This window comes from Natrix helvetica, assembly GCF_964273705.1.
Source record: "Natrix helvetica genome assembly, chromosome: 1".
Classification (NCBI taxonomy): Eukaryota; Metazoa; Chordata; class Lepidosauria; order Squamata; family Natricidae; genus Natrix; species Natrix helvetica.
The window spans coordinates 55032299-55042470 of NC_138548.1; positions in this window are offsets into that span (position 1 = coordinate 55032299).

The window sequence follows — 10172 nt, forward strand, 5'->3', positions numbered from 1 at the left end:
GTGGAAGAGGCTGCTGTCTAGGGCAATGTTTCTCAACTTCTGCAGCTTTAAGCCGTGTGGTCTTTTAGCTCCCAGAATTCCTCAGTGTGTGCAAATACCATTCAAACACTATACGCAGGATGTAATCTATTTGTCACGAGCATGGTACAATCCTTGGTGCAACTATCAAATTTCTAATACAATAACACAAAAATAGGTAAAAGTTGACTGTCCAGCCACTTGCACTTTGTGCTTAATGATATATGGTGTTCCAGCTGATTTTAGAAGTTATCTGAAGCCATCTGCCAAGATATCTGTCAGAAGCCCTCTCCCTATCTTGTCTTGCAGATGCCTGTTGAAAAGGGAGGAAGGAGAATGAAAGAGGACATGACGAGGAAGGAAAAATGAAGAAATAGTAAAATGAGAAAGAGAAAAAGACATGGAGAGAAGAAGGCAGGGGAGTCCTTGATTTAAAATCTCCATTCTGTCTCTTGTGTTTGGCAGAAAAGAACAAAGGAAACTCAGAAACCTGGAGCCAGCTGATCTGTACCTTCTAAGAACATGATAACAGATAATGATGTATTGCTAGGGAATTCTGATGCACATCTGGAGTTCTGTTCAAAAACCTACAATTTGAGAATATATCTTTCTTTTCAAATTTGCGTGAGGCACTTACAGTAAAGTAATGTGTATTTTTTTCTTCAGAGGAAAGGTAGTTTCACAAAGATAAGGTGAATTTACGAAATATTTTGCCAACTTTCTATCATAGTTATGTTTTCCTTCCGTTCTCTGCTGGACTTCTAGTACATTCCTGAATCCTGTGGATTGGGTTTCCTTTGGAAATATAGGTAGACATGCTAATTGTAAAGTTGATCTATTAGGTTTGAACAGATTGATTTGGAGTGATATGGAAAAACTGTACTTGTGTAAGAATTTCTTATAAAGCCATTTGCATTAGGCCCATCGATGTCAAAGAAATAAAATTACGTATCTGGGACTTCTAGTTTATCACCTCTAGAATTTCTGGATACCCTGAGCCAAGAGAAAGACGGTACTGTTAAAACATAGGAAAGAAAAAAAATGAAAATTTTAACTTAGAGTCACTTTTGACTCTTGCCTGGGACATACAAGCCTCTTCAATAAGGAGACATGTCTCATTTTTATTTAGAGAGAACTTGGTCCTCATGGTATGAATCTCTAAGATGTATCATATCAAGAAGGTTTCAGAGCAGATGATGTAAGAAATGTAATCTACCTGATACCCATATTCACTAAGACTGCTCTCCTAAAAATTTATTGGGGTTGGGTGGAAATCTCATTTGCCTCAAAATAACTTTCTTCTGAACAATACTGCCGAAAAAAATCTAATGTATCTCCACAAAATAATCATGTCAAGGCTATTTATAGTCACAGCTAAATAAAATATTGGTTGTCCACATTGTACATAATGAAAAGAATAGTAATAACATTGAAAACAAATTAGTTTTACAACTGTTTTTTAATCTTTAAAAAGAGGGTGTTAAAAGCTCTCTAGAAAATAGGAAAAAACAGAGAAAACTAAGCTTATCATGAAGTGAACAACAACCAATGACAGTCTGGACACTGTTCTGACCTAAGCTTCCCCAAAAAGCATGCGGCAGAGTCCTTGTCCCAATAAAACCCCTTTTATTAAACAAATGTGAATTCCTCTCATTCACATTCAGCAAGGCCTGGCAAACAGTCTTTCAAAGGAACATTTATGACTACAGACCTTATCTATCTTGGAAAGCTGCCATGTCAATATTTTCCAAATGAGGTGCCGTGCAAAGAAAGACTGGGCACAGAGTCTCTGAGATTCACAAACAGATCTTCACATTCCTGAAATGAATCTAGTGACCGAACAAACAAACTGTTTCCTGCAAAAGCCACTCCCCTTTTGCTCAGAATAGATACATCTTAATCCCACCCTGAAGTCTTGAACTGATGCCATACATAAGCCAGGTACATTTTGACAAAAGGAATCACCTCTCTATTTCCAGCCAAGTTTTGTTAATGTATACAAGGCTGACCCTTTCGTTTCTTATTAAATTATGGATAAAGAAAGCTTTATTGCAGGTCAGCTATACATTAGGCATAGTCAGTCAGAAGCGGCAGTCCAGCACAGAGGGCTGGAACAAAGCTTTAGAGCTAAACTGCAAGATGTTTTTCTCACAAGCAACTTGCTTCTGTCTCCTACTATGTTGCCCTGTGCCCATGAAATCCCCTAATATGCAACTTCCCCTGAATCTAACGAAACCTCCCCTAACTCAAAGAATCTCATTATACAAGCAGATATTACAATCCACTCAATCAACTAGTTGAGTTGAACAAGGGGCATGTTTTGCTTTTGCATTCAGAATCTCCTACGGTAGACTTGATTGCTAGTTCACATTCCCTCCCCTCCTATATAACAATCAACCATATATCATACCATGCCACATACCACATCAGCCTTTACTTTCTACTTTCACATGGACATCTGGGGAAGCCCCAATGTTGTATATTAGGTTTTATTTCTCTTAGGTCAGGGGTGTCAAACTGGCGGCCCTTGGGCCAGATAAGTCATGTGCAAGCCATGCCCACCTTAGTTACGCGAAGGAGAAAAACATGACACATCATGTGACGGCAAAGTGACACAGCAAGTTTGACACCCATGTTTTAGGTCGGTGATGCCGAACCTATAGCACGCGTGCCCTCTCTGAAGGCACACAAGCTGTTACTCCAGCTGAGATCCGCAGCGCATGGTGTGCGTGTCTCCCGCTGACCAGCTGATTTTTGGGTCACATACGCATGCGTGGAGGGGCGGGGGAGATCGTGTGTACATGCATGAGGGCTGCGGGGGAATGGGTCCTTTGGTCCATTTTTGGTCTCAGGAAGCTGCAGGGAGGCCTGCTAGACCCAACATGGGACACGGGGGTGTTGCGTGAGCATGCATGGGGGAGCATGGGGGTGTCACACATGCATGCACAGGGGGGCAGGGGGGGTCACGCACACATTGCATTATGGGTGCAAAAGCAGCCTGGCTTTGTAGTGGTAAACAGAATGTTGAATTGTTCCAGAAGTCTATTGGGAGGCAGTGTACCACTAAAAATAGTGATGCTACATGAATGTCCTGTGGTGCAGCCATAGTCACCTGGCTGCATCTTGAGTCAATTGCAGCTTTTGATGAGACGTGGTGACACAGTGTTTAGAGTGCAGGCTACTTCTGCCGACTGCCGGCAGCTTGCAATTTGGCAGTTCAAATCTCACCAGCTCAAGGTTGACTCAGCCTTCCATCCTTCTGAGGTGGGTAAAATGAGGGCCCAGATTGTTGGGGGCAATATGCTGACTTTGTAAACTGCTTAGAAAGAGCTGTAAAGCATTGTGAAGTGGTATATAAGTCTCAGTGCTATTATTATCTTCAAGCATACCCCTATTGGTTGCACTAGTATCAATGGGAAGTTACTAATTTATGAGTGACTATTAGGACATGTCAATTTTTTCATCTTTCAATTTCCAAACATTAGGGTTGCTCAAAAGGTGTGACATGCCTTGGGGATTGTAAAAATATTTTGCTTACTTTAATATAATTTAGATGTGCTTGGTAAATAACTACAGAAATACTGTAACTTTTCAGACCAGCAATTCCCTGGCAAGCAATTCAGACCGGCATTTCCCCAGCACCATCAAAGAAGAACATTATTCTGGGTGCAGTGAGCCGGGTGGAAGGGATCTTTATCATTTCACTCCATAGAAAGGCTCAAAACAGGAAAACCTGCTCATGTGATTGCAGATAATCTGGTGTATTTCATGAAGAAGCAAGGCATTGACAAAAGCGTGAAGGCCAATGGGGGAGATTCTACAAATGTTAATACTGACTGTGAAGTTGGTGCCATGCACTGGGTAGAGGTCAAGCCAGAGCATCCACTCAGCTGGAGCTGATTGGTCTGAAGGTGTATATGAGTCACCTTTGATGTGCAGACTGACTACAGCGAAAATAAAGGAGTTCATTGACGAACCAATGCAAGTACCACAGTGGCTTTGCCATGCAATAGAGAGCTGTGTGAAATAGGTCACAGAGGCAGCAAGCAGAGTGTATACACATGAGAAAAATGAGGGTTATATCAGAGTACAAGAAGCAAGTCGGCAGCTGATGTTGAAGAACGAATAAAAAAGGACTTAATGAAACTTGCTTAAACATTTTTGTAACTCAGATAATTGCTTTGTGGTGTTAGCTTATGATTGCATGGATTATTTTTGGCTTAGCTAGATAAGATTCATGGAGAAAAACTTTATTTTTTGTAGCACATGGTATAATTTTGACAAGATAAAGTTCAGAGTATTTGTGGGGTACGGTATATGATCAGACATGGATTTACCATACCAAGCTAAAGGTTGTGCAATTGCAAAAAATAACAGCAGATTTGAATTCATGGCGTGAAAACACATATTTTTAGAACTCCGCACAGAAAAAAATTGCAAACATTAATTTTCACCCCATTAAATGACACCTCCTAGTGATTATGAGCGAACCCGGAAAAAATGTTTATAAGCAAGGTGGTAAATAGGTTGGCAAGGAAAATGTCTGTAAAAATCCATGAAATATCATGGGTTAGAAAAAAAAATTGGAGCAGGATGGGAACAAGAAAAACAGGAAGTTTTTAATGGGCTTTTAAAAAAGGGCTTTTAAAAAATGCAAGAGAATTAGTGTTAGAGCATTGTTCAAAGCAATTTGGCTCATGCTTTTATTTTTACATGAAAGAACCAAAGCAGCAGGTTCAGAAACCTTCTAATTCTCCTTTCCTTCTAATTCTCTTACATTTTTTAAAAAATGATTTCTTTTTAGTCCATGGGAAATCAGATGCTCCAGTTTTCGAATGCTGATTGATGGTAAAATAGACACTTTTACACTGTTCATATCTGGCTGTGCCTAAAGCATCTCTGTATGTGGTTTTCCAATACCACCCAAGAAAAAATTCATGAGCGAAATGATCCTCAGTATATTTCATATCTGAACACTCAGCCTTAGCAGCTGGCTGTGAAGAGAAAAACAACTTGATTTGTAAAGTTAATTCAGCACTGCCATCTACTGCTTTCCTTTAGACTCTGGAAAATGATGACTCACCTCAAATAATTTATCTTGCCTTGAATTTCTGGCTGCACTCATCCCATGGCTCAAGGTTTTTAGGTGAGCTCTTGGCATTTCCATCTCTGATGAGTGGTCATAGATTAAGGCAGAATTTAGGTTTCATATGCAAAGCGTCAATAGTTTTATCTCTGATTGTCCCATTGAAAGAAAACAGAAATTCGGTTAATAAAGCTGAGCTTTCCACCTTATATAACGGAGAAAATTAATGCCAGCTTGTGTTGAAAGTTCTGGGCTAATCAACCAATGCTCCAGATTGCTTTTCTATTATTAAAATTGTTTTTCAAATATTTTTGAAATTATTTTCCTTTAACCATCCCTTAATTGATTTGTGAGAAGTAACCATTATAGAATCACAAAAAATATAGTATTATTACAATAATACAATAGTAGAGTTGGAAGGGACCTTGGAGGTCTTCTAGTCCAACCCCCTGCCTAGGCAGGAAACCCTATACCATTTCAGACAAATAGCTATCCAACATCTTCTTAAAGTCTTCCAGTGTTGGGGCATTCACAACTTCTAGAGGCAAGCTATTATTAGATACGCACAATATTCCTAAAGCAATATATGTTCTTTTGAAAAGGAACCTTTTCTTCAACTAGCGATTTAAATAAATAAAAGAGGAAGATAATGAGGGGAGGGGAGAGTTGAAATTAAACCTTTGCTTGGTACTTTCTAAAGTGGTACCATTTTGGTTTATAGAGATCCAAGCAGGACAATAAATAGGATTGTATTTCATCCTAGAGGAACTGTTGGTTTATTGAATAAATGTATATGGTTCCCCATCTAAAGGCAAGCTGATCATCAATATAAACTGTGCAGCTATTGTGGTGCAGTGGTTACAAGGCAGTATTGCAGGCTAATTCTGCCCACTGTCAAGAGTTTGATCCTGACTGGCTCAAGGTTGACTCAGCCTTACATCCTTCTGCGGTCTGTAAAATGAGGACCCAGATTGTGGGGTAATTTGCTGAATCTGTAAACTGCTTAGGGAAGGCTATAAAGAACTATGAAGCAGTATATAAGTCTAAGTGCTATTGCTAAAATAAAAACCCATCTCCAGAGGCTCACTTGTTTGAATACTTCTATCCATTCATCCTTTCTTTTCCTTATTTCTGATAATTCCTGGACCCTGATAATTACTTTCTTCTCACTGTATCTTTCCCCTATCACATTATGGACATGGCAATCTGAATAGACCCAGGTGCACCAGGCTGGAAAAGGCTCTTCAGCTCTTCAGTTTTTCAAGCCCCTTTAATGTTTTTGATGAGTAAAGTAATACCGAATGTCTTATTTGCTTGAACGGTGTAGCTGTCATTCTTCATAACTAGGGAATTAAGTCATAATTGATTTCTAATATTTAGATTTCACAGTGTATGTGCCCATATAGATGCATTTTCCCCCAGGAATTCAATACAGTGTATATACTGTTTTGAAATTTCCCAATTTCAAAACGAAAATCCTACGAGATAGATTGGCCAGAGAGGCATCTCATGAGGACTCATACAGTAGCTGAAGGTAGAGATGAGATCTCCTCAGTTCTAACCCAACACTGTAACCATGAATTTGGGGGGGGGGGGGGGGCTTTTACCATATTTTTTGGAGTATAAGATGCACCGGAGTATAATACACACCAAGATTTTGAAGAGGCAAATTAAAAAAAAAGGTTTTGCACTCTGCAGACTTCCCAAAAACAGGCCTGTTTTTTGTCAAAAGTGTGAAGGAGGGAGTTTCCCCCCTTTGATTAATGAGGTATGTACCGTCAAGCCTTCCAAGTAGCATATCTCCGAATAAGCAGAAAAATAAAACCCGAGAACATATTCTAATAAAACAAACTTTAATATAAAATAAAATACAAATCTTACTATCTAAGTCTTACATTTTGGCAGAGTTATGGTGCCCACCTCCTTAGGTAGGCAAAGGGAAGATCAGAAGGAAAGGAAAGAATGTGTGACGTATTATGAGACATGTGCAGTAAATCATTGTCAGATAAGAAAACATTTCTACAGTATAACTCAGAATATAAGCTCAAGTTGACAAACAAATTAACGCAGTGACAAAAAGAAGGGCATGAAGAGCCTTTAGGAGGCTTATAGAGTTCTCCTGGGGACCAGGGAGGGCAAAAACGAGCAAAAAATGAGCCATTTTTTGCTCATTTTTGCCCTCCTCAGCCCCCAGGAGCACTCTAGAAGTCTCCTAGAGGCTATGCACAGCCATTTTTGCAGAGGGGATGGGGTTTCAGGAGGCCAAAAATGCTGTATTCGGTGTATAAGATGCACCCAGATTTTCACACTCTTTTTTGAGGGAAAAAGGTGTGTCTTGTACTCTGAAAAATAAGGTAATTCCTCCTGTCCTATATTGTGCATTCCAATTACACATTTGTAAGTAATTCTATTAGGGCATAAATCCATACTTGACACTATGCAGTGTGTGCATGTTTACTTTGGAGGAGATGAATTCCTTATTAGGGACGTGGGGCCAATGATATATTGATAATTACAAGAAGTGCTATTCCAATGACTTTAAAATCATGTTTGCGGATTTAGGAGTTGATGTAACATTTTATATCTTCTGGCTCCAAGATATAATTGTATACCTTGGAGCGAGAAGATATAAAATAAGAGTTCTTGGCTTTTGTCATCTGATGGGAACATTAGGAATTTTGAGAAAATATCGATATTTACACAGAATAATTGCTTTGAAGGGTGTGGTTACTTATATCCCCCAATTGATCAAAAGGCAAATTGTTGAGATTATTTTCCAACACATTCATCCTGTTATCTACCAGTTCAGCTTACCTTTGGTTTTTTTTTCTAGGTGAAGGCATTAACTACAGTCATCCATAATTTGTACCTCCATAGTTCTCCCACCATGCCCCGGAGTTCATTTAAGCTCGACTGCTTCAGTGACTCCATCCAGCCATCTCATTCTCTGTCGTCCCCTTCTTCTTTTGCCCTCAATCATTCCCAGCATTAGGCTCTTCTCCAGTGAGTCAAAATATATAATGACAATTAAAAACGTAAAGAGATACAATTAAAATAATGGTGTTGTGAATTAAAATGAATAATCTGGTGAAAGGGGTGTGCATTGTTGCTTCTCCAAGGGCAACAAAGGTAGCAGCTTTCCTAAGGAATGGCATTCTACACAAGGACACAAAGAAGCTCTCATTTTAGTCAGATAAACTAAATTTGAATTTGCGGGAGCACATTCAGGAGGGGCTCTCTTCCAGTTCTTAAAAGCTGGGCAGTTTCCTAATGGTAGGAACAGGTCCTCAGATAGTCAGGGCAGAGGCTGTTTAGAGTTTTAAAGATTAATACTGCCAACCTCTTAAATAGTATCTGGGAAGCTATTGATGAGCAGCATAGATCTTTCAATAAAAGCCTGGCTGCTGTACTTTGTACCAACTAAAACATCTCAACATTTGTTAAGGGTAGCCTTCCATAAAGATATTGCAGTTGTTGGACTATAATAAAGATGTGTATAATGTTGCCAAATGCAACCTCAGAGATACAATACAATAGTAGAGTTGGAAGGGACCTTGGAGGTCTTCTAGTCCAACCCCCTGCCTAGGCAGGAAACCCTATACCGTTTCAGACAAATGGCTATCCAACATCTTCTTAAAGACTTCCAGTGTTGGGGCATTCAGAACTTCTGGAGGCAAGCTGTTCCACTGATTAATTGTTCTAACTGTCAGGAAATTTCTCCTCAGTTCTAAGTTGCTTCTCTCCTTGATTAGTTTCCACCCATTGCTTCTTCTTTTTTTAACAAAGTTTTATTGGTTTTTTTAAAAAAATAGCAAGGAAAAGGGTGGTGGAAAGGTTACAAATTTTGGCAGTTGCGATATGCGGTAGGTGCCCCCTCCCTCCATACTCATAGTATACATTTACACAAAATTCATTACAAAATAGCAATATATAGTCAGCATATGAGTTCAATTAATAATTTCGATCAATTTATGTCAAGCAAATTTTCTTATTCATTTTTGAGATCTGAGTTTTCTTGGTATTGCCCCATCTCCCCCCGCCAGCAGAGCTCCGGCCCCTCCCGTGTCCTGTATGTCTGTTGTAGGGTCATCTGGTTTATCTAGGAGTGCTTTATTTTTTTCCATAAAGGCCTGCGCCTCTATGGGTGTATTAATTCTAACTCTTGTGTCATCAGAATATTAACATACCTTCAGGCATCAACCATCTGAACCACACCCCCTTCTGGTATAGTTTCTTCGCTAATTGCGAATAGCTTTTTCTTTTCTCCCTCACTTTCTTGGGGATCTGTTTCAGAATGGTTATTTCCTTATCTTGATATTTCAAAACTTGCCCCCTTTGTGCACTCAGAATTTCATCTCTTGTAGCTTTTCTAAGAAATTTAATGTGAACCTCCCTGGGTACATTGTGTGTTCTGGCATATGCTGAGTTCACCCTATAAACCAAATCTAGTTCCCACCCCATCTGTTGTTTCTCTTTCTGGATATATTCGGCCAAAATGTTTGTCATGATGTCCCTTATATCTTCATCATCTGTCTCTACCACATTTTGAAATCTAAGGTAAAAGGACATTCTCTCAAATTCTATTTTCATCTGTTGGGTCTCAAGTTCTTTGTTCCCCTTCTGCACCCCTTCCATCCCCTCCCTCATCTCAGCCGTTCCCCCCTCCAAAAGATCCAGTCTCTGTGAGTTCTTGTTAATTTGGGCCTGGTTCTCTTTAATTTCTTCTTTCATCTCATTTAATTGTCTTTTTATTTCCTCTTGTCCCTGTAGAAGTTGCTGAAACATTTGTTGAAATTCAGTCTCCGTGGTTCTAGGTTGCATCAAAGCTGTTATCGTTGATTGTGTACTGGGACTGGCTGTTGTAGATGTCGGGGCAGAGGCAGCAAAGCCAGGCTTCCCAGGAGGTGGTTTTTTACGTGACATTGTTTGTGAAATAAAGAGTTCAGTCAATGCAGAGAATGATTAGTCAGAGAGGCAGAGCAGCCAGGAGAGTCCAGGAGATTAAAGGTCCAGGCAGAAGGTGGTTTTTCTAGTTGCACTGGCAGTAAGGTAAAGTTTTTCACACCAG